The 24988-nt window shown below is 42.3% G+C and overlaps 1 long non-coding RNA gene across 1 annotated transcript; it reads right to left on the minus strand.

Moving 5' to 3' along the window:
* Positions 1-13341: 13341 nt before the first annotated feature.
* On the minus strand, positions 13342-22355 carry LOC142102028 (uncharacterized). The gene is made up of 3 exons (XR_012679184.1): positions 22240-22355; positions 15229-15457; positions 13342-14220 (listed from the first exon to the last, which is right to left on the minus strand). It is a non-coding gene; the product is annotated as an uncharacterized LOC142102028 (long non-coding RNA).
* Between the last annotated feature and the right edge of the window lie 2633 nt (positions 22356-24988).

The raw sequence follows: 24988 nt of genomic DNA on the forward strand, positions 1-24988 counted from the left end.
TGTAACTTTGACATTGTTTCATTTGCTTTCTCTGATTCAATTAAAAATATAATAAACTGCATAGTGTTGATATCTCCCTTTCACTGTACCCAAACCTCCTTCGTATGTTCAGACTTACTATTACTGTAATTGAATAAATAAATAACCACACGGACAGCAAAGTACATTTGGCAAAAGGTCACAGTTTTTATTTAAATAAAAATGGTTCCCGGACAGGTCTATCCCCGTCTACCTTCCTAGCTACACGGTACAACAACCCTTTACACCAGGTCACACTCCCCACCTCCATTGCTGGAAGGCTGCCGCCAGCCTGGTGCCTCATGCGCTCTAGTGAGGGATCAGAGAGCTGAGCTGCCTGAACTTTTCCCTGCGGCCCTCACTATCGTCTGAGTCAGGATACGCTGCAGAGGGGTTTATGTTCAGGTGACTAGGGTCAGTCAAAGCGGGGTCAGTCAAAGGGAAGTCACTGTGGTCAGTTATACTCACCGCCGGAGCTAGGGTACTGCTAGGGACAGGAGTATCACCGGGTACCTCCACAATATCAGGTTAGCAACGGACAGCATCCTCTGCGTAGCTAGGGGACATAGTCTTTCCAGAGGCAAAGCGCTGGCTGTTTCCTGAAGAAATAGCAGATGTGGTCTTTTCCTCTGGGCTGGCTGAAGCTGTGGTTGCTGGTGAGGGCTGTTGTCTAGCAGCTGTAGTCTTTTCCTCTGGGCTGGGTTGTGCAGGTGTAGATCCTGAAGACTGTAGTTTAGCAGCTTGGGTCCAGGTAATAGTGTTGAGAAATTCGGTCACAATTCCACCCCCAACATCGTTGCCCAAAATCACATCAGTTCGGAGGCCATCCTTAATGTAAATCTGCCACTGTAATTTTGGCAGTGCGACCCTGCAATACTGCAGCAGATCAATAAGATGGGGGATCACTACAGTTATGGATGCCCCTGAGTCTCTCAGTCCTTCTCCCTGCAGGGGTCCCACTTGGACCGGCTGTCTGTTCCTCCACAGGGTTTTGGGGGTCTTTTGGACACACAGGTGACTCTCTCCGCTGAGTCACCTTCAGACACACCACACTCCATTGGGCTGGCAGGAGTGGAAACAGTCTCTAATGGCTCACCTTCGCCAGTTGAGGTAGTCAGCCGGGCCCCAGGACTTGGAGTCTGGGGTGCTGGGACTGTGGGACAGCCCATCCTTGACTGACCGATTTTCACGCAGTTGTAGCACTTCTTCTCCAGCCTGGGCTCCAGTGGTCTCTGATAACTGCCAGGCACACTGCACATGTAATGCAGTCAGGAACACTGCACTTGTAATGCAGACAGGAACACTGGAGCCAAGAACTATCCTAATGAACAGATCACAGCAGCAGGTTTAAATAGGGTATTCCAAACAACTATTGGCTGATCAGTTCATGTGATCACAGCTGCTGAATCTGGTTGGTCTGGAATGATCACCTGACTGCATCCAAGATGGCCACACCCATGCAGCAGAACAAACAGCGTGTGTTTGTTTACAAACGGAGGTGTGGAGAATGGGAATGTTGCAGACGACCAGAAGGGACCCAGGTAGCCGTGATATGACAGCGGCAGATGGGGTAAGTGCGGCTAAGATCCCGATTTGTGACACTTACCTATTTGTATTGATTTCAGTTACAGGCTTGGTAGTGTTAGATGAACTGTTGTGACATCCTATAATATTTCCTTAATGAAAGAAGTCATGTGAGGAGTGGTGATTAGTTGTTTTTTTTTTTGTAAAAGGACATAATGGCTGCAGAGGATATTTCTCAGTCTTTTAGCTTTTTTATATATAACTTTTGATCATTGTGGGAGGTTGATTTTCCCATCTTCATCCATTTTCAATATTTGTGATCTCTTCTGTTGTATGTATATTAAATTGTGTTAAATTGGGTGATGAAGACAATTTCCGGATTTGATTTTTGTGTTTTCTTTTTGTATGTTAATAATTTGTACCTGTCCATCTTTTTTTTACTCTTTTAAGGGCTTCTGAGACTTTCTTTTCAGTCCAATTCTAGGAACTTTTTGTGAGATTTTTTCTTTGGATATCAAAAGTGGCCTTGTGTTTGAAGTTCTTCTTCAATCCTTGCAACTGACCTCCAGCGATATTATTTAACCATGTAGGATGGCGATTGCTGCTCGCCAATAAAAAAAAAAATTGCACTCTACTTGACATGTGTTCTGGTTTTTATTGATTATTCATGGATATAAATCTCCAGATCAAGGAAGGTAACTTGTTCTCTATTTGTATGGGAGGTGAATTCAAGATTAATATTGTTGTTGTTAATATGATTTAAAAATTTGTATAGTTCTCATTGTTCCCAATTCCAGATAAAAAACATGTTGTCTCTGTACCAATGCCATGTTATAAACTGCTCATGAAATACATTGTTTCCCCATATGTTGTCACCCTCATAATTAGATATGAACAGACTGAATTAACTGGGCACACATTTTGTGCCCATTGCTGTGCCGTTGACTTGATTGTATAGTTCATATTATGGGAAATCTGGGTGCTACTACATACCAAGCAGCATAAATCACACCAGGGTTGTGAATGACAGGTACTGGCAGTATCCGGGAACAGCTATAATCACATATCTTTGGAAAAGGTATGTCACATTGTCATAATTCCATCATGTTTGGTAGTTAAATGTGTGGGAGATTGTGACCGGTTTATTGAAGGGGGAGTTCTGTCTCTGGGATATATCTGAGAGAAGCTACCAAAGGTCAAAACTTTAGGAATCATTTTAAACAAACCCTAGGTGACACCCAGGGGGCATTTCCGCCCCCCACATTAACATCCACACTGCCCATGTGAATGCCGTCCCATTTCATTTTGCTTAGCAACCTGTGTTGTGAAAGGACAAGTTGCCAGACTTGTGGGAAATCCATTCACATTGATAAGCTGTCCATCTTACAAGGCAATTTCCATTGGCCAGAAAATGCATCTCAAGTGCTACTCTGAATGTAACCCCTTTTATTTTAAACTGCTTTACTTGTGTATGTTATCTCAATATATTAAGTGTTTTTTTATATCTGAATGCCCTGTATTTTTGTATATTAAATCTATAATTTAATATGTTGCGATCTTGATACTCTAACAAATCCATTAGCCTGTTAATAAGAATATAGCTCGACCATGTTAACACTTTGAATGCCAGTGTGTGATTTGTTGATACATTTCATTAACAAGCTTAGTGTGTGCTTGCATTTACATTTGTGTAACAGTCTAAAGGTGGGAAGAGTTAACCCTTTGTTCGCTGGTGTGGGTCTTGCTAGTCTGTGAGCAGCTAAAAGCCTTGGATGCCAGTGTGGGACAGTATATTGTGGTCCTATTGCCCGTATTCAGTAGGTGGTTGAAAACCTGAAATGTGAGAGGTGTGAGCGCTGTTTGGGGCGATTCAGTAGGTCTATAACCTGTGTGATATGAAGAGAGAGACTGCGGGCTGGAATCATGTGTCACCTCTTACAGCAAACACCCCAAAGTCACGACACCTGGGAGTGTGTTAGTGACAATGTCCCTCTTACGCTTGGCGATGGTCAATTCGGGAAAATGGAACTCGCAGAGGCATCCCTGGCCCAGTCTACAAGGAGGGCATATTGGATGGCTTGGCGCCAACGGCCACTTTCCTTGGGTTCCAAGGCCCCCGGTACATCAGGTCAGATGGGCGAAATTTCAAGTCTCATGTGGGAGAGAAGCCGCATTGGGTCTACAAAGACGACCATGGCTTAGACACTGGAGGGTATCTCTTTTATGGCGCGGCTGTATGGTAATATAGACCCCACCAGATGCTTTATGATTTCTAAGTTCCTGGATGGGCAAGGATGCGCTCCACTGGTGTGGATACCAGACGGACGATTTCAGAGGACATCCTGAAGCAATTGATTGGCACGCTCCCAGCAGTAGCTGCAAGTTAATTTCAGACCCTGCTATTTAGCACAGCTTTTTCGCTAGCTTTTCATGGCACATTTAGAGTTAGCGAGATAGTTGCGTAGTTAAAGGAGCTATAGGTACAGCTTTGCATGCTAAGCATACAATTATCTCTAACACATCCATGGCATTTCAAGTGCTACATTCCAAAACAGAGCAATCAGACAGAGGGCAATGGATAACCTTGTCCGCACAATATGATGCGGCCATATGCCCAGTCGGTCTGTGTTCTGAATTTGTAGGGGAGAAATGAGGCTGATACACGCTGATGGTTTCCCTGTCTCCAAATTTCAATTTAACATGCTACTAAACGAGCTCTGGTAAATGTTAGGCTAGACCGTACTCAGTCCAGCATTAATTCCTACCGCATTGGGGAGGCTACTGCTGTGACCAAAAGGGGTGCTTCCTTCCCTGCCATCCAATCTCTGGGCCATTGTAAGTCGGAAGCTTATAAGAAATACATTCTGCCAAACCACTCTCTTAGGTAGCCTATGGCTCAGCAGCTTGTTGCTTTTAGCGGGGGCATGAAGGGACTTTTTCCCATTTTTTTACCCGGATACAGGCTCAATTAGCTATGATCCACCGGAATGTTTATGATTTTTTTTTACTTTCATATGGGTTGCCATTCCCCCCTCTTCTGTCCCAACCCCCATCCATGGCAGTGTCTGCTGCCCCTCCTATTGAAGGCAGGGGTCTAATAAATTAACACCACTCTCTATTATGGCAGGGGTTTGCTTATGATGTCCGACCCTCTCTTATGGCAGGGTTCGATCATGGCCCATAACGAGACGTATTCTCTTTGTCATAGGTATGCCTGGTCAGAGGATTCGCATATGTGTAATGGGCCACTCATACGTGCACTGGGCCTCCAGACACCATTATTCCTTGACTGGTCCTCATTCCCCTGCCCCATGGACATCCGGTGAGTAGGGAAGAGGGGCTTTAGATGGCCTTCCCTAATGCCCTTATAGGAAGACGAAATGGCTCTGTCTGCCCCTCCCACCCCTGGTATACCTATATTGCACCTTGAGGTCAATGATTTAGACAAAGGTAAGTTCTTTGCCTTAATTATAGCCATTTGAAATAGAGGTGCTATACATGCATGGTGGCCAGCAGTGAAAGTATGCTGGTCAGACACTATTCTATTCCTGGAGGGTCCCCATCCCTGCTCCTATATTGTGGACACTCCACACAAGACTAATAGTGCCACATGGTGCGTTATTGGCTCCCTGGGAGGTATAGTAGTCGCCCACCCATTGATTACGATAGAGCAGAGACACCTGTTCAGACCCGACAGTGTACACCTTTACGAATAAAGACATATGGATGTTTATTGACCAGTTATATTGGCATTTAGGGTCACTAATTAGGTCTCTTGGTAGCGAGCTGTAAGTCCTTTAAAGGTTCCCAGCGGTGGGCAGAAGAGCAGTACAGTCAACGACTAATCAATACGGTGCTACCGCTTATTGGCTGCACGTCACTGCCACTTTTGATGTAACATGGCTCTTGGTCCTTTTGTGTGGAGGATCCCTTGACATGTTTTGTGTGGGCACGTTGAGATTTAGCCAGATTTAGCACCGGCCAATAGTAAAGATTTATTCCTGGGACCAGTGGTAATTGCTTGAGGTGCATGAAAGAAGAGAGATTAACACTATGCAAAGGTCAAACTCTGATTACAGTTGTGAAACCTTTTCTGGAGAACCTGAAGGTGTGAGCATTGTGACATGTTACTTCTCAAGAACTGACCCTTAAATAATCATGTAAACCATTAGTGGGGATAAAGATAAAGCTGTGAGGAAGTTCATATTGGTAACATGTAACACTTGCTTTGGCTCCATGTATGTGGAGAATATATGTCCTGCTCATGCTGGTGTATGTGATATACAGTGCATCAAGCCTATGAGGTCTGAGTGGAGTGAGGGTCCCCAAATAACATGTTATGGGGTCTCTTCATTATTCCATATAAACCTGCATTTGCAAAGTGCCTGTGCTGTGTGCTGACAACTAATGCAGATTCCCTTCTGTCTCATCTAATTGTGGTTTTTCTATAGGATGAAACTGTTATAGTTGTCCACCTTAGTGCAATGCCCATGCATAATTGTGATTCAGTCAATATCTGATTTTGCATACATCTCTTTAACAGTATATGTATTTTGCTATCTGTTGATGTCTGTATTATAGACCAGTTTGTATTTTATGTGTGTCTCCAGTATTGCTGCTATTTTTATTCCTAAATGGGTTAAAAGTTTTGCGAGGAGTCTAGTCTGCCCTAATTAAAAGCTATACTGGTGATATAAGGAAGGTGTTGGTGTGTTTGTTTATTCATATGTTTCACACCTGAGGAAGGAGGACATTCAGAAACTGTTGTGCGTTTTATTTATCTCACCTCTGTCTCCAGCTGCCGCGTAAATAAATATGGCCAAGGGTAAAATTTGCTGTAGCCTGTGAGTGTTGTGGTTCTTAAAATGCTTAACAGTTGATGTTCTTATCTTAAATAACCTCTTTTACCCTCTTAACATTTACCTTAAATATTTGATACCAGCATAATTGTAGAACAATAAAGGAGTTAAGTTTAGGACAAAAAAACCTGTATGGTGGAGGAGAAAACATCAGACAGTACGGCAAGGCCCTAAACCCAGATATCCCGGTGGATCAATTACCCTTTGTATAGCATTCAACGTGGGTAACATTTTCACTTCTGAACACATTACCCTGGTAAGAACGTTGCTGTTATCTAACCCAACAGAATTGATCACCTTATCATCTGACCCTTTTCTAGCAAGCATCTTATCTACCCCAGAATCAATGCCAATATCTGCCAATATCTACAGTAACATTGTCATCTGTTCCTACCTCATGACAAAATGTCAGTGGAAGAACATGTGTAGATTCTAATGCAATACTAATTTTGGCATTAACATCATTACTCACTTCAGGTACAATAGAAGATTCCATTTCCCTGCCATATCCTGGTGCCTGGGAAAAAACGTGGTTACTCTCAGCAGATTCTGACACTGTAACATGGGTGGCATTAAAATCATTACACACTTCAGGTATAATAGAATATTCCCTTCCCCTGTCACATCCTGGTTTACCCAATTCAGGTGCAACTGAACAGACCTTTTCCCTGTCACCTTCTAGTACCTGGGAAAAAATGTGGGTACTCTCAGCTGATTCTAACACAGTAACACAGAAGAACATGTGCCCACATGTGTTGATTCTAATGCAATACTATTTTTGGTCTTATCATCATTACTCACTTCAGCTACAATAGAAGATATCTCCCAGGGAGGCCATGTTGTATGCTGTCTTCCACAGGTGACGGAGAGGAGCAGGAGAGCAGGGACTGGAAGTTAAAGTGCCCAGGTGAGTATAGCTCATTTGATTTCTACTTCTAGTTAGGCCCTCGCCAAGGGGTGAGTAGAGTATTTGGGGCAGGACTGTTCCCGGTCACAAATACTCGTAGTCCCGCGCCCTTGACCAGAGCAAAACGAGATGGCGGCAGGTGGGGTTGAGTGAGTGTCTCTGCTCCTTGCTGTAGCCTCCGACAGTCCTTCCTGGTAGGCATGGGTCTCAACTCCTTGGGGGGAAGTGGAGTGATCTAACGAAGGTTCAGTTGCTGGTCTGCTGTAATTGGAAAGAGCGGAGTATTCCATATTGGTCACTCGGGATTGGGTAAGTACTTGTAGTGTCAGGAAGTGGATTGTCGTCTGTGTGGCACTCTCTCCATTAGCACCCCTTACATTTTGGCATAGTCGGCAGGATCCCGCATACGACAATGACAGATCCAAACAGCAGCATGCCCCGCACCCCAAAGTGCTCAGCCTACCATTATGGCCGTGGGAGCCGCGCTGGCCCATCTACCCAAGTTTGATGGAAGAATCATTTTATTAACCGACTGGCAGGAACGGTTACATGGCACCGCTCATTTATAAAAGATTACCGGCGCCATGAATGTGAAGCTTGCACTGAATGCCCTAGAAGGTGACGCCAGGAGGACTGTTCCCCTCCGGACGGATGGAAACAGAAATACTCTGGAGGCAGTCTTCAAGATTTTGGGTGAATTGTATGGCGATACCTCGCCGGTAGCGGTGTTGAGGAAAAGGTTCTTTGGCCGGGTACAGAGAGAATATGAAAACTTGACGCAATTTGGCAACGCCCTCCTGGAATTGGTGAGAGAACTGTGGAAGAAAGACCCACGGAGATTGGGCGCCTTAGGAGATGCGGATCTTCTTCTCCAAGACCAGTTTGCTATGGGGCTCTGGAACGTGCCCCTCCAACACATCCTACTGAATAAGGTACGGGATAAAGCCGATCTGACATTCCAGGAAATACCAGTGGAGGCCATATCCCGAGCCCAGAATGATCATTACGGAACTCATGCTATAGTTCCACAGCAAGTTCTTCCAATCGGTAACCCATCCGGGGCAGAGGCGCACCTGCTAGAGAGTTGTATGAGAGACCTGAAAGAAGACCTGCTGGCCATAAGGGAAAAGGTTACGCAATTACTGCAGGAGGTCCACCATCCTAGAGATCGTCGGAGTGAAGGGGAACACAGTGGAGGCACACCCAGATCGCAAAGAGAGTCAAGATCAAATGTCCGCTGTTGGAGGTGTCAACGTTTGGGGCATTACGCACGTAATTGCCCCGAGTCAGCTGTTCCAGATCCATTAAACTAGTGTCCCTAGTGGTGGTGGGGCCATCTGCAGGGAAAGAGGAAGCGAATCCTAGGATTACCAACTCTGCTGGTTTGGTAGGTGAGTGCCCTACAGTTGTGGCTACGTTGGGGGGAAAGTAACAGCAGTGTCTGCTAGACACTGGGTCTCAGGTGACTACCATGTCGGAATGATGTTTCCTGGAAAATTACGCTCACATGCAGAAGGCCCGGGCCCAAACGTGGATCAAATTGACAGCAGCCAACAGTTTGCCTATCCCTGTTGTTGGAGTGGTTTGGATGTACGTTGAAGTCTGTGGACAATCCTTGGGAAAGAAAGGCATTCTGGTGGTGGGTGGAACGGAGCTCAATCACAGTCTAGTTATATTGGGGATGAATGCTCTATGTAATTTGGATTGTGCCCTTTTTCATGCTAAGGGCCTTCGATACTGGAAAGAACTGGATGTGCCCAAGTCCGTGCAACAAGTCTTCCAGAGGATGGTGCGCCAGTGCAACTCAGAGGTGTGAGAGTCGGAGGTAGAGCTCCTAGATTACCTACGAATCTTCGACAGGTGATGGAGGTACCTCCTGGTCAAGAGGTACTGAAGTACATGGAGGTGAGAACACAGAGTACCCAAACCTAAATCATTGCCAGCAGATGCTCCAATGGAATCCACAATCAGACTTTCCTTCTTCTCCACTAATGGACTGCTTATGAAGACTTTTTTAGAGCTCTGCAGTACTAGATCAGTACAGTAACCTGCCCCTCAATGTCAGTAGTCACGCTTAGCAATAGTTATATGTTTGGGCCTGTCGCGTAAATCTTACAGAACAATGTTAGGATTAAGAGCAAGTACCATTGCCAGTCCTCGAGCACGTGACTGAGAAGGCACGAAGACCACAGACATCAGGGTGGTCTCTCAGAGTAGAATGTCATGGAACAAGTAGATATCAGGAGTGGGACAATAGGTCTTATCTCCTCAAGCATGTTCTGAGCAGAGCGACTGTGGAGCGTTCACCTCGTTGCGCCTCGTATGTGTGGTGGACCAAGGTGGTGGCACTGGAATATGGGTCAGAGGGGCACCAGTGGTGGGCTTTCAATCTCTGAAGGGGATATCACCCATGACTGCCTACAACTTGAAGGGCGGAAGGGAAAGGGATGGACAAATGTGGATAAAGTACTGTAAGGGCATACCTAGGGCGTTCCAACGCAGAGGAGGCCAATTCAAATACTAAAGTACTTATCTTAGTGTATCATTTCCAACAGCTACAAGGCAGGTGTAAGTGCCAAACGATTACGCTGACTGTCATGGCATCTTCTTTGTATGAAATGTAGACATGTATGCATGCCACTAGCTAGCATAGAACATTTATATGCAAGTAAGAGAGAATATAAAAACGCATTATATGTACAGTACGCATTAAGAACATCTTGATTTATGTATTTAATGTAAAAAAAAAAAAAGAAAACAAAAAACATTTTTTTAAAACATGTTTTTATTAATGATTATAGTATTATGAGTTGTTAATTTATTTTATAGAATTTTTGCTTTACTTGTGTTCTGATGGGACTTTATATTGCACATATGCAGGTGCGTATCCTGCAGTCTGTTGTGTCTGTTAACATTCGGCAAGTACCGTATAGTCATTGTACTTATATCCAGATTTAAATTGAAGCGTAGCTTGAGATCCACTTGGATTTGAATACGGTCAGAACTGCGTTTAATGACAAAGAGGATAATATTGCATTTTTCATTTCACTGGACATGGCTCTCCTCCCCCAACAAATATATATGTTGAACTATTGTATGTACCGTGTGTACGATTATGTTATTGAAATTATATTATTACATTATTGTACAAGTAAAGATTCTATTTCGTACATAAATATCTGCGTTGTGATTATGAATTTTATACTGTCTTGATACAGGAAATAATATACATAGAACTCTGAGAGAGAGTTAATTTAGTTTAAAGGACTGAAGTAGGCATGTCGTAAGAGGGGAAATTATAAAAGCAGTTGGTTATGTAACAAGTGTATCCAGGAATGAAGTATGTAGGCAACAGCACAGTTATCTCTTTTGCTCAAGTTCAGCGCTCCTTTTTTAAACACGTTACTTGCAAGTTAGTCCGAACATGAATCAGGCCCATAGCCTCGTAGATTAGCTGGACTCTTCTCAGTTTTTGGGTATCCACTATAATTATACATTTGAATATTCTTTCTTTCATGGTAAAATACACTATATGTGTCTTCTTTGTTTTTAACTCTTGGAGTTCCTCTCTGTGGAAAAACCTGAATGTCTGAAGCCAAGTGTAACAGAAGATGCTGTGTGTTTGTTCTTGGTTCAACATAGACATTAAGGCTGCTATTCAGGGTATGGGGGCCTCAACTGATGTAAATACAGATAAGTTGGATCTATTTGTTTAAAGGGGTATGTACCCTAATATTATGTTCTACTACATATGTGTAATATAACCTATTATGAGCCTGATTCATTAAGGACAGCAAAGCAAAAAAAAAAACGGCTTAAATTTGCTCCTGGACAAACCATGTTACAATGCAAGGGACGCAACTTAGTTTATTATTTTGCACATAAGTTAAGTACTGGCTGCTCTTTCATGTAGCACACAAATACTTGATAGCTTATTTGTACACTGAAATTTAAAGTTGATCTAGGACATGCTGTACCCCAACTATCAATCTGTCCCCACATTTTTAATTGACCTCCCCCTCCAATTCAACACGGTTTTGCCCAGGTGCAAATTTAACTTTTTTATTTTGCTTTGTTCTCCTTAGTGTATCAGTTCCTATATGTGTGATTCTTGTATATGTCATTTTGGAGATCCCTTCTGTACAAAGTGGAGGTCTGGGAAGATACTACTTACAGGGTTCTACATGTCAGAGCAGATAAGCACATTTGTATACATTTTTTAGTACTCAAATTGCTTTATTTCACAATCTATTTTGGATTTTTTTCCCTCTATACTACACTATGTTTAGCATTCCTGTTTTTGTGCTCAACTACAAGTTAGTTGTATGTTGGAGACAACTTCTTCTTTTGTTGACGAGTTACCAGGCAACTTATCTTCAGAGTTCACTGGAGAGGATTCAAAGGATACCACTAATACCAGGTTTTATACTGATCCTCCAATTCTATCAAAAGCAATCCAGTAGATAACAGCATTACTCTCCCTAAGAAAAACGATGTAATCATTATACATACCAGTAGGTGGCAGCATTACACTCCCTAGAAATAAACTATGTAATAATTATACATAACAGTAGATGGCAGCATTACTCTCCCTGAGAATAAACTATGTAATAATTATATATAACAGTAGAGGGCAGCATTATTCTCCCTATAAGTAAAATATGTGATCATTATACATAACAGTAGATGGCAACATTACTCTCCCTATAAGTAAAATATGTGATCATTATACATAACTGTAGATGGCAACATTACTCTCCCTATAAGTAAAATATGTGATCATTATACATTGCTGCCATCTACTGGTATGTATAATGATTGTAAGAATTAAACTGCTAGATCACTCTCAAGGCCAAAAAGCAAGGATCCTGAGACATGACGCAAAATGTTATTGTGTCCTATCTTGGTGTGCAAGGATTTGATATTCCTTAAACTTTTATTTCATGCAGTTTCTATCATATACAATGTTTAATAAGAATATAAACAGTTCTAACTACTGATGTATTTTACTGTTAGAATTTTATTGTTATGCTATTCTTTTTTTATTTTGTTTTAGTGTTTCTATGCTCAAGTGCAGCAGGGCACTCAAATGCTAAAAGGATGTAGGGAATACCGTTGCCATGAAGGGGTGTACTTGGTCTGCAGCAATGTTTAGGTAGGTGGTATGTATCAAAGTAACATCCACATGAATGCCAGGACCCAAGGTTTCCCAGGAGAATATTTCCCAGAGCATCACATTGCCTCCGCCTGCTTGCCTTCTTCCTATAGGGCATCCAGGTGTCATTATCTTCCCCAGGTGAACAACACACATGCACCCGTCTGTTCACATGATGTAAAAGAAACACGATTCATGAGACCAGTCCACCTTCTTCCATTGCTCCATGGTCCCGTTCTGGTGCTCACATGCCCATTATAGGCACTTTCAGCGGTTGACAGGGGTCAGAATGGGCACTGTGACTGGCCGCAGCCCCATACACAGCCCCATACACAGCAAGCTGCGATGCAATGTGTGTTCTGACACCTTTCTATCATAGCCAGTATTAACTTTTTCAGCAAGTTGTGCTAAAGTAGCTCTTCTGTGGGATTGGACCAGACGGGTTAGCCTTCACTCCCCATGCGAATCAATGAGCCTTGGGCTCACCGGTTGTCCTTCTTTGGACCACTTTTGGTAGGTACTCACCGCTACATACCGGGAACACCCCACAAGACCTGCCATATTGGAGATGCTCTGACCCAGACGTCTAGCCATCACAATTTGGCCCTTTTCAAAGTCGCTCAGATCCTTACACTTGTCCATTTTTTCTGCTTCCAACACATCAACTTCAATAACTGACTGTTCACTTGCTGCCTAATATATCCCACCCATTGACAGGTGCCATTGTAACGAGATAATCAATGGTATTCACTTTACATGTCAGTGGTTTTAGTGTTGTGACTGACCGGTGTATGTAACAATGCCATGACTCAATTTGTGTGACTTTTGCACTTCTTAGAGCTAAAGTAAATGAGGGAAAAGTAAATTATTCTCACAGATAAAATGAATCAAGTGGTCTTTATTCATCAATGTTTCAGTATATGCTGGACTTCTATAATTGAGGCCATCTATGTGCTAATAGGTTGCATTGTCTGTAGTATGGAGAATCTCCTCCTATACATCACTGTGCTGCCATGATTTAACACTAATATTATGCAGAAGGTTCTTCTTAAAAGAAGCTCCTGTGTGAGACTTTGTAAACCTTCAGTGGACAATAAGAGAGTAGTAAGGGAGGCGAAAGCACTAAGGGGATAAAGAGGATCTGATGGGAAAGAGAAGAGAACGAGGTGAGGAGATAGAGACCCAAGAGCAGGAGAAATAGGAAAACAGAGGAGCAGGTGGGACACAGGGTACCAGGGGAGGAGATAGAACCAGAAGACCAGGGGGAATAGAGAGACAGAGGACTGTAGGGAACAGAAAGAAACAGGACATCAGGGGAAATAGAATGAGATGGGAGCAGCATGGGTGAGAGCACTGGATGAAGCAGAAGAGATAGTGAACATAAGAAGTAGGGGAAAGGGAGAGTAGAATAATATCCACTTTAATTACTGCCTATTGGTGCGCTTACAGTATATGTGTTTGATGTATTTTAGGTGTATATTCACCCTCATGTATGTGTTTCTCTAAAAATATTGACAGAAACATGATTGCTTGATTTTTTTCTTCAAAAAGTAACGGACTCCTGTCTTTGGGAGTCCTTGGTCCTTGAGATTCCGAATGAAGATGATGGGGTAGGAGATGGCATTGTAATACCAGCACATGTCACAGTTGTAGAGGCACTCATCTTCTGAATAATCTCCAAACTTCATGAAAAAGAAGCTCGGCAGTCCCTTCTGGTGGATGGTGATCTCAGCATGGGGGGCGATGTTCCCGTATTCCTAAAATATGACAAATACAAGATGATGAATACAAAGGAATGGGGTATTTGAATTAAAGAAAGCAAACTTAACTAATTATGATTAGCCAAAGGTCACCATTTTGTTAACAAAAACAAAAAATCCAAAAATCCAAAACAGCAGGAAATATTGTTTGAAGAAAGTCACATTGAGATAAATCTGACTACAAATATTAAGCAATAAGTTAAAACAGACTGTAATTAAAATGTTTATAGGGGTTATTTTGAGTTGGGTTTACCTCTTTAGGGGCCTGATTCATTGAGGATCTTAGCTTGAGAAACTTCTTATTTCAGTCTCCTGGACAAAACCATGTTACAATGCAAGGGGTGCAAATTAGTATTCTGTTTTGCACATAAGTTAAATACTGACTGTTTTTTCATGTAGCACACAAATATGAACTTTAAATTTCAGTGTAGAAATAAGCTATCAAGTATTTGTGTGCTACATGAAAAAACTGTCAGTATTTAACTTATGTGCAAAACAGAATACTAATTTGCACCCCTTGCATTGTAACATGGTTTTGTCCAGAAGACTGAAATAAGAAGTTTCTCAAGTTTAGATCCTTAATGAATCAGGCCCTAGATCAGTGCCCAACTGCAGCCAAGATTTAGGCTTAAACTAACTATACCATGTAGGGCCTGGCAGAAGTCAGCATTAGCCTTTTTTACATCATTGGCATGGTCTTAATTGGGCATAGAGGCTGCAGCTGATTTCTCCATTTTTCAAAAAAAACACGGTAAGATAAGGCCATTACACCCAACTCTAAATGAGGCCCGGAAATGCATACGAAATACAAAATTACGAATTTAAGACAGATGTAAAAGCCATTTGAGATTAATGAGAGAATGACAGTCAGATACATGGTAAATGAAGGGTAGCTACAGATAGATAGCATGAATCTACTATATGGTATACATAGAATTTGGTGTAATGGGGAGTTGGTGGGTGGGATATGAATTGTTTGATTTGAAGATTCAATTCTGGACTCACATTAACAGTGTCCCATGTTACTTGGTATGAAGTACAATATGAAATGCTATCCTCGGTTTCATTGAAAACTTTGACATAATAATTCCCCATTGTAATAGGTTTTCCTTGCGGTCAAGTCCTTTGTTTCTGATGGCGTCTTTTACACTTCTACTGACAGATCCTCTCCGAGTGGTGGAGAACTGCCGTCCTCTCCAAACAGAAGCGTCTCTTTGTGCTGGTGGATTGTCTACTACAGATAAGAGATTACATTAAGAGAAGAAGCAATGTAAAATATCTATTATAGTAAAGTGGCAAAATAAGAAATACTATCAAAAATATTTTTTTTGCATGTATATATAATATACAAGAATAATATATGTATTATTTCAGAGGGTCAAGTAAGAGGACCATGATTGTGGAGACCAATGCTTTGGTGGAGATGAATACACTTTTTTTGTTTTTAAAACATACTGGTGTTGGCTAGTGGACTGCACAAAGGAACCAACCAGATCCATGACAACCCTTTTCAAAGGGAATCTCTATAATGGGAGGTGGTACTAATGAGCTCTAAAAATGAAATACAAGACAATAATAACTGACAATCAGGACAGTATTCACAATATTTCTGGACATCTATATGCACCCCTGGCCAAAAAAACCTTTGTAAAATCCTCTCTCTGTTTTTTTCACTTCCCAAGTGTGCCCCCAACTCATGTTTGTGGGCCATATCCAACAAGGTCCTACGATAGGACTAAGGTACCGCTAATTGTTCTATTACATTACCTTTTATTTTGTCTACCCAGTTAAGGTTTTGTGACATATCGGGAAACACTTTTTCAGCCCCTGGAATTTGAGGTTTTCCATTGATCACTTTTAAATTTTCCCTGGCCTTCCCTGAAATGGGATCTCTTAACTGAGATATACTAAAATAAACATGCGACACCTCCAGCTTGTGCAGAGCAAACGGAGTGGACAAACAAGGATAGTTGCCTGGTTGTGCAACAGTCTATTAGCTCAGTAGTGAGGGGTAGTTAGTCGCAATACAGCCCAGTTCCTGACATCTCCAACACTGTACGTAACTCTGATCGCTAAAGGGAGTCCCAAATTTTGGGTCCATTACACCTTGGGATTTTCTCTCAAATGATGTCTTCTTCTCAGAACCAGCCCCAGTTAAAGCACTAGTTCTCCGTTGAAAATACAAAACAGTCTCACTGGGCAATTTGCTCCTGGAATTTGGTCATTCAAGGGGAACATAAGTAAGACCTCTGAATCCTGAAATTTTTCCACTGAGTTGATCAGCTGATCTGCGTCCTGCAGATCCAATGGTCCTACATAGTACTGAAGTCTAGGTGGTAAAGAGCGAACATACTTGTCTATGACTACTTTCTACAAAATGTCTGCGTGCGTGGATATCCAGGTCAAAGCAAACTTTTTGGGGTTCACCTGTCAAAAAGGGTGCTAGCACCGCTGCCCATTGGGCCGCTGGCAACTCCTCTCTCTCTCGACAATCCTCTAGAATACTGCCAAGTAAGCTTCATCATCATCCGTGCATCTCATCTTTTGCAGAGATTTTTGCACCATTGGAATGGGAGGCGTGGCCACGGCATGATGGGGGCATGGCCACACCCCAAGGGCAGGCTACTGCTTTTGAAGCGCTAGGCTGCCACCTTCTCTCTTCCCTTCCATACCCCTTCATTGCTGTGCGCACCAGTGTGTAAGACACCCGATCACCATTACTTTGCCATACAGAGCAGCAGTGAACAGAATACTTCCCAACTTTTCACCAATCGGAAGAAGGCTGACCCCATCGGGAAGGCTGGACAGATCCCTCAAGTGGTGACTGTCCCTCCTAAATCGGGACGGTTGAATGTTCTCTGATATTAATCATAAAGCTTCCTGAAAATTTCCATTAATTTGTGCCCGATTGGCATTGGCTTGTGTCCTATTTTAATTGGTCTGTGCCTAGTTAACCAGTTGGTGCAGGCCAATGCCAATGAGTTCCTGCATGTGATCAGATTTTGCAGCCAGCGTTGTAGATGCTTTTGCCCAAGACATGTTCCAGCTTAACACTGCATTACTATGCAAGGGTACCAAAGAAACCAACGCATACATCCATATCCAGAATTTGGCTCATCACACTCCTGACTCCTTACAAGGCAGAAAGGGAGGGAAGGACTGGCAAGCATAGGTCGGGTACAATAAGGGCATATTAACATAAATGAGACTCAAGTAGTCCTGAACAAAGATACAATAGTCAGGAGGCATCTCTTTTGGGTAAAGGGGGACTGACGCAACGAGATCTGATGATGACCATTAGTAGCTCTAGCAGCTTCTGATTGGCTGATTGCAGATTCATCCCTCTTGCCGACTTAGTACTTAGTTTATTAGTACCACAGCTTTATTATATCAAGTATATTTGCATTACTTGTTTGTAATTTACATTTCCACTATTTACTATTTGTAAGAGATATTTAAAAATATATATATTGAAAATGTGTTTATTCACAACTAACAACGTGAAGTTTTTCTTTCTTGTGCCTATGACATTTATATTGGAATGATAATGGTCGACTAGGCATTTAAATAGCGTCTTGTAGTTCTTACACCTGTGTAAATGTTTGTTTGTTCCCAGAATTTTCAACGCTGTGGACTATGTCACATAATATATTTCTATGCTGTTCATTAGAGTGCAACTGTTAAGTTACAGTATGGAGGATTAAAGTGTTTTTTTTAACAAAAAAAATAAACATAAGTATAAGTTTATTTAAAACGTAAAGGAGTTTTTACAAGCTCATGTATCATACGTGTTGTAGGGAGGGATGTCATACATATATCTATCAATGTTGTTTACATACCTTTGCTTAACAAAAAAAATAAAGTTAACATTTTAATTTAAAATTTGTCACTTAAAACAGCCTGCATTATTTATCTATTTATCTATATGAATTGTCTAGCAAAATTCATGTATAACATATTTTTTCTGTTGTTTGTATTCTTCTTACCATATTTTCCAACAGGTCATGCATCAGCCTCTTTGGGATTCCCAAAAAAGTAGAGTAACCATTTCACCCACTTGAATATTCTAGACCTGGAATCCAGCTTGCAAATGCTGGACCTGGTGCCCACCGTTCTTCCAATGCTGCTCCCCTTTGCAGTATTGGCGGCCGAGCGACTTCTGGGTCCCTTAATGACAAGGGTCAGCTTGACTGCTGATGTCACCAGGGCACTGGTTTTCAGATCTAGTCAGTCTATTTAAACAGTGCCTAGCTCACTGTTTGCTGTCAGAAGATAAGTCCCCTACCTCTAGCGTTCCAATTGATTCTCCAGCCCTTGTGTATCTCCTGGTTTCTGACTCTGACTCATCCTGACCCCTCTCTTGGCTTCCGTCACAGTCATTTCCAGCTTCTACTAGGTTCCAAGACCTCGTCAATCAAACTCTATGCTTGGAAACCAGCTAGCCACATCAAAGGGCAGGTCAGAAGGCAGTGACCGGTGAACTATACGCAGTTAAGCCCAAATCCCTTTGCAGGTGTTCCTGGTGACTCTGCACCTCAAATCCGCCAGCCTTAATCTTCATTGGTGGCAGAGTTTCCACTACTTTATTCTGAAGATTGACACCATGTAAGGTAATCAAGCAAACTCTGGTGATTATTGAGACTGACTATGATAGGCATCCACACAGCAAAACCACAGCTGATTAAATTGTTGGTTGTGTTACATTTCTCTGCATCTGGGTCATTTCAGACCACAGTAGCTGTGGCAGCAGGGATGTCACATACTGTTTTTCGTTAAGGACTCCCTTTCTCTGATCAAAGAGCAATTTTACAGTATTAGCCAGATTACGCATGTCATAAGGGAAGTTGAGATATCCCTTGTGCCTCTGACACAAAGCAAATAACTCTTACTTAACCATAAACATTACCATTATATCAATGTACAGGCTAAATGTTATGCCCCTCTCCGTATCGATATCCCTGTTACCAAGTTTTCTGGGAGGACCCATGACTATTTCATGATGAGGCAATCAAAAACATGATAAAAGTTATTGAAGAGTAAGGGTGAACAGGGATGGGTTATTAGTTAAGTGTATCACTTCAACAACTTACTTAGGAGCTGTATTAATGTATATAGAAACCCATTGCTACAACACTGCTACATATATAAAATCAAATCTTTCTCTTTTCACAATACTGCAATAAAGAAGCACTTATCTCCCACATACACAGATCTATATCCAAAACGAATAATTTAATACCTTCATCAAAACTATTATTGCGTGGTAAAAATTTTGTATATAATGCTCCATCTTTATTTAAAATAAAAACCTTCTCCTACAAAGTATGTTGATGGCAATATACCCCAGCAAAGCTCAGTACAATGTTTCCCCGTTTCTCCTGACTGCAAAATTGTGGCCACAGGGGCACCATGGTCCATATTTGGTGGACATTCCCTGTAATCACTCTCTTTTGGGAAAAAGTTCATAGACTCATGAACAACCACTGAAGCCCAGTAGCGAAAGACCATGTAGTGTTACCCCCCTAAGATCTTAAGAAATTTTCTAGGAAGCTTGCTGCGTACTTCGTGCCTGCTAGCTAAAAATTGGAAGAGTGCTTGCCCGACATCCTTATCCGAGCTTAAAAAACAAATTTGACATATTGCAGCTATGAAGGAAATAACTCCACTTTAGAGGCCTTATGTTTAACCAAGAATGGGCTCCCTGACTGTTTGTGGAGATCAGATCTAATTCCCCCTCCTCTGTCCCATGATTTCCTCCATTAACCCATCTGCAGTGTAGTTTCCCTTTTAACTCTGTAATGCTACTTTAGGTTCCTAGTGACACCTTGTTAGTTATGCTATATCATAATTGCCAACTTTTGCCCCCTCTGCTCACTCCCAACTTTGGCAATTTCTTTTCCAGGAGGTCCAGGGGGAAGGTGGGCGTGTGGGAGGCAGGGCTTGGAGATTTGAATAATTATCTCCACCCCAAATCCTGCATCCTCATTTTGGCCAATAACAGCAGGGGTGGGGGCCACGATGAAGCGTGAATCGCATCACTAAGCTCCACCCCCTCCATTTAACTTACCAAACTGTCCGGTATACAGGAAGTTGCTCTGCACTCCCAGGAGTCTGGGAGGACTCCCAGAAATGTGGGAGTCTCCCGGACATTCCAGAGAAGGCAACTATGTGCTATATTGAACCATTAAGAGGTTGTTCTCCCCCAGCCCTGCTGGTCCTGTACCCCCTACCCCCTATCCAGGGCCTCCGAGAGGAAGGGCAGATACAAATTACCCGGGCCCGGACCTGCTTGGGGCCCACTGGAGACTTATCTTTTTTTTTTTTGCCAGCGGGTGTCACCCGCGAGTGCAGGGGGAATCGATACTGGCTAAATCCCCTTCAGCTGGGGTACCTTCAGATGCCGGTCATGTGGCTGCAGTGGTCACATGGTACTCAGTGCAGGCAGGTTGCTGGATATCTTCCCATCCTGTGTGCTGTGCAGTGGAAAATAAGGTAAGAAGAAGGTGTGCTGGACGGGGGGCATTTGTGACTAAAGGTGCTGGAGAGGGGGCATGTGTGAATAAAGGTGCTGGGCAGAGAGGGGGCATGTGTGACTAAAGGTGCTGGGCAGAGGAGGGCATGTGTGACTAAAGGTGCTAGACAGAGGGGGGCATGTGTAATTAAAGGTGCTGGGCAGAGAGGGGCATGTGTGATTAAAGGTGCTGGGCAGAGGGGGCATGTGTGAGTAATGCATTTTTCTATAGTAGGGTGGCCTAGTGCTTTTCGCCTGCTAGACACGCCCCCAATGATGCAAAGCCACGCCCACAATTGCATGACCACTCCCACTTCCGCAGCACCATTTATTTTTTTACCATACTCGACTATAAAGGGGGCCCCGTGAAGCTACAGTACCGGGGCTCTGAATTCCTCTTGGCATCCCTGCCCCTACCTTGTCCATGCCCATTTTGCTACTAAATATTTTTAACATTTAAACATTTGGTCATACATTTTCATTCCTTGGTTAATTGCTGATACTCCTTTTTACATCTGATTTTCTTGGAATTGGTTACATTGTATTTGACATTTCATGCTCTCTATATTACTGTTTATTTGCACTGTTACTCACACTTGTAATCCCTTTGACCAATCAACAATAAAGAATTATAAAAAAAAAAACCCTTCTGACATCTTATAACAATGTCAGCACATTACTGAGACTGCTACTGTATCTGACCATACATGAATCTAATTATGTATGAATGCCATATTACACTGTACACATCACACTATAATCATGCTCAACTGATGAGACATTATTGCTATAAATCTGGAAACAGTATGATCATTTATATATCATCAGTTCTAAGTCATGGGTAATAAAATGTTTAACACAAAAGTGCTACTTAGTTTGATGGGAGTTATATTACTACCTGATCAAATATTCAGACAACAACTTGTCATAACACAACCCTAAGACTAATCACTAACACGTGAAACAAATTACAGAACATTTACTAATATGTGACTGGATGAAGGCAAAAGGAGACACAACAAACTTATGTCCTCTTACCTCTGACCACAGATAATAGTAGTAACTAATCTCTGTCCCTTCGCCCTCCTGTAGCATCTGGAGAAAATGGAACTGAAAGTAGAAAATTATCCATACACATCAGACCCTACACAACATACACACAATATATAGATTTGTATTGTTCACACCACAGATTCTTTTTTGCAAAGTCTTTAGTTTCCAAGGGTTAAATAGTTCTTGAACCGCAATTTCACAGCGTATGTATGATGTACACAAATGGCGGGTCCCTTTAGTAAAACCAATTTGTATTTAGCAGTAACCAACAAGGTTTTAGGCCTTAAATGGTGCTCACTGGAAACTGTGCCAATTGTAGACATTTCAAGCTGTGGTTTTTAACAGAAAGGAGCTGATAAAAAGTGTATGAAACTCCCCTTTTACTAATCACAACAATACAACCCTGAGACTCAGCGATAACGTGTGACACAAATTACAGACACTGTACTAACCTGTGACAGGATGAAGGTGAGAGGAGACACCTCAATAAACGTCTGTCCTCTGATCAGGATGAAATAAGTCACAAATCTCTCCCCCCTTTGTCCTCCTGCAGCTGTGAGGAGAACACTTTCAGTTTCATTTCCCCAAGCTGCTGAGTGCCACACACATCACTCTGCAATCATGCTCTGTTGTGAACATAGAGAACTTACAGTTATTTATAAGGGTTAACCCATCACATAATTGTGGAGAATAAGGCTTTAATCATAACTGCAGTGTAAATATGGTATATTAAAATGAATCAAGTGATAAATTGAGCTACTAAAGTGTAAAATGTGAAGTCAGAAAGTCTGATGTGTGTTTATTCAGTGACTCTGCACATCCTGGTGTTAGAAGATAGCAGTGTCGCAGCTTCAAAGTGTCAGGCGCCACTCTCACACCATGTTAGGTGTTGGGAGCGGACACCTGTCTCCGTTGTCGGGTCCCCATCCCATTGCCTAGCAACGGGAGGTACTTCCAGTTCGCGGCCACGCATACGCTTTTCCTCTGTTTATCGGCGGTAAGTTGGTCCAATTAGGGCTAGTAAATAGCCCCTCCTTCCTCCTATCCAGTGCCAGAGTATTGGTTTCACCTTTCTCCAGCATAGTATCCTGTTCACATATTATAGTTATCTTTGGTGTTTGACCTCCGGTTTGTTCCTGTCTCACATTTTGGCTTCTTTGCTTACTGGATACTGACCCTTGGCTTTCCTCCTGACCATTTCTCTGGATCATCCTTCTGTACCGCGCTATCGTTTGGCTAAAGACCCGGACTGTATGACTACTCCTGCAATCTCCCGCTGCACTGTTAACTAGCTTGAAGGACCACGAACTGCGTGCCTCACACAGCTAAGCCCATACCTCCTTGCGGGGGTCCCTGGTGAATACCGGGGGTACGTTAGACTCCACGCCTTCCTGCCTAGTAGAGTCAAAACCAGTCAGCGGCATCCCCAAGTCCGATCGTGACACAAAAGCCCCTGCGGTGACATATATCCTGGCCTGGGATGGAGTTTTGACACCTGAATAGACTTTTAGGAACTGCTCAGCATGGTGTTTGGCTCAAGGAGACCATGTGCTGACTGGCTATATTTTATATAGACAAAAAGAATTCATTTTTTAAATATGCCACTTAAAATCAATAAAAGTAGTGATCAACCACATATTCCTCAATAGCATGATGAAGCTCTTTTGTCGAATTCTGTCCCACAGAGAAGTTGAGAGAATGAGCATAAGCTCAACTAATACCCTATACCTAAGCCTGTTTGGTATCAATAGATGGGTAAATTCATAGGGGATCTATTAATAATAAAATTGGGTCTGTGTGATACTCCACAGAAAAGTTAGGTCACATAGTACAATTGGGTAGTAAATCAGGCAACATGCAAATGGTGATTGAAAAAAAGTGTCACAGAGCGAGACCCCCGGGAGGTGAGGACAGGTGTGGAAGTGTATTTAAAAAGATGAGACCAGTTATCAACAAGTTGTCAGTCTTTTGGGAAAATCAATCCACATTGATAAGATGTCCATCTTTCAAGCCAATTTCCCATGGCAGAGATTATACAACTCATGTAAATTATAGTCAGAATTCAATCCCTTTTATTTTAAACTATTTTGCTTGTTATATATGTCATGTCATCTTAGTTTTTTTTATAACCTGTAAGCATTGTACATTTTGTATATTAAATCTAAAAATGTAATAGTTCATGTCTTATTGCTCTAAACAAATTCATTGCCTGTGTAAATTGCTTGACCATGCTAAAACCTTTCGTTACTAAGGTGTGAATTGTGAATACATTTGTATACCAAGCCTAGTATGTGCATGCATGTGCATTTGTGTCATAGAGCCTTGGGGGGTTAAGGGTTAATCCTTTGATTGCTGTTGCCTTGTTAACTGTGTGTAACAAAGAGTACTCATTGCGTGCCAGTGTGGGACAGGATATTGGGGTAAAATTGCCTATATTTAATAGGTGGTGGCAAGTGGGTGTGGTTGTGTGAGCGCTGTTTGGGGTGATTCAGCAAATCTGTAGCCTGTGTGTTAGGCGAGAAGAAGATTGAGTGCTGGGATCTTGTGAAGCCCCCATACCGTAAACACTTCCAAGTCACGAGTGCGCAAAGTGCGGTTTATAACTTGTAAAGATAGTTAGGATAGGATTTCCTGACAAAACAGAGGTGAAATATTGCCTGACCATGTGAGTTTATGATAAGATATTAAATCAGGGAGTAGCTAGAGGGGCTTATCCCTGACATGCTCAATTAAAGAGACATTATTGCAGTAAATCTTTTAATAATACCTGGAAACCATCAATATGGGTAATAAAAGGTTGGGGATTGGTGGGCTAAAGTAACATGAAAGTTCTAACTAACCTGATGTCCACCCACTCCCATTTGGACTTTACCCACACACATCATTCCTGGAATAAACAAAAAAAGACTTGCTTACGGCAAAAATATATCACAGAAATTATTTAATTGCAAAATGGGAAGGGGGCAACAAAAGTCCTGCAGACACTAGCTCCTAGCACTTACATTGGGAGGAGGCCCTCTGTGTCTGGCCCCATAACCATGAACTTTGGGGGGACACTACTCCCCCGTTTGCCTGGCCCAAGCAGGTCCTTGCTCTCTAGTTTCTTTAATTTCCCACCAGGGGTGTCCTCCCATGTCAATGCAATGCTGCAGGGAGCAACCTCTTGTTCACTATAGGGCCACCTTCCATGGCTGATTGAAG

Source organism: Mixophyes fleayi, chromosome 9 (genome assembly GCF_038048845.1).
Source record: "Mixophyes fleayi isolate aMixFle1 chromosome 9, aMixFle1.hap1, whole genome shotgun sequence".
Taxonomy (NCBI): Eukaryota; Metazoa; Chordata; class Amphibia; order Anura; family Limnodynastidae; genus Mixophyes; species Mixophyes fleayi.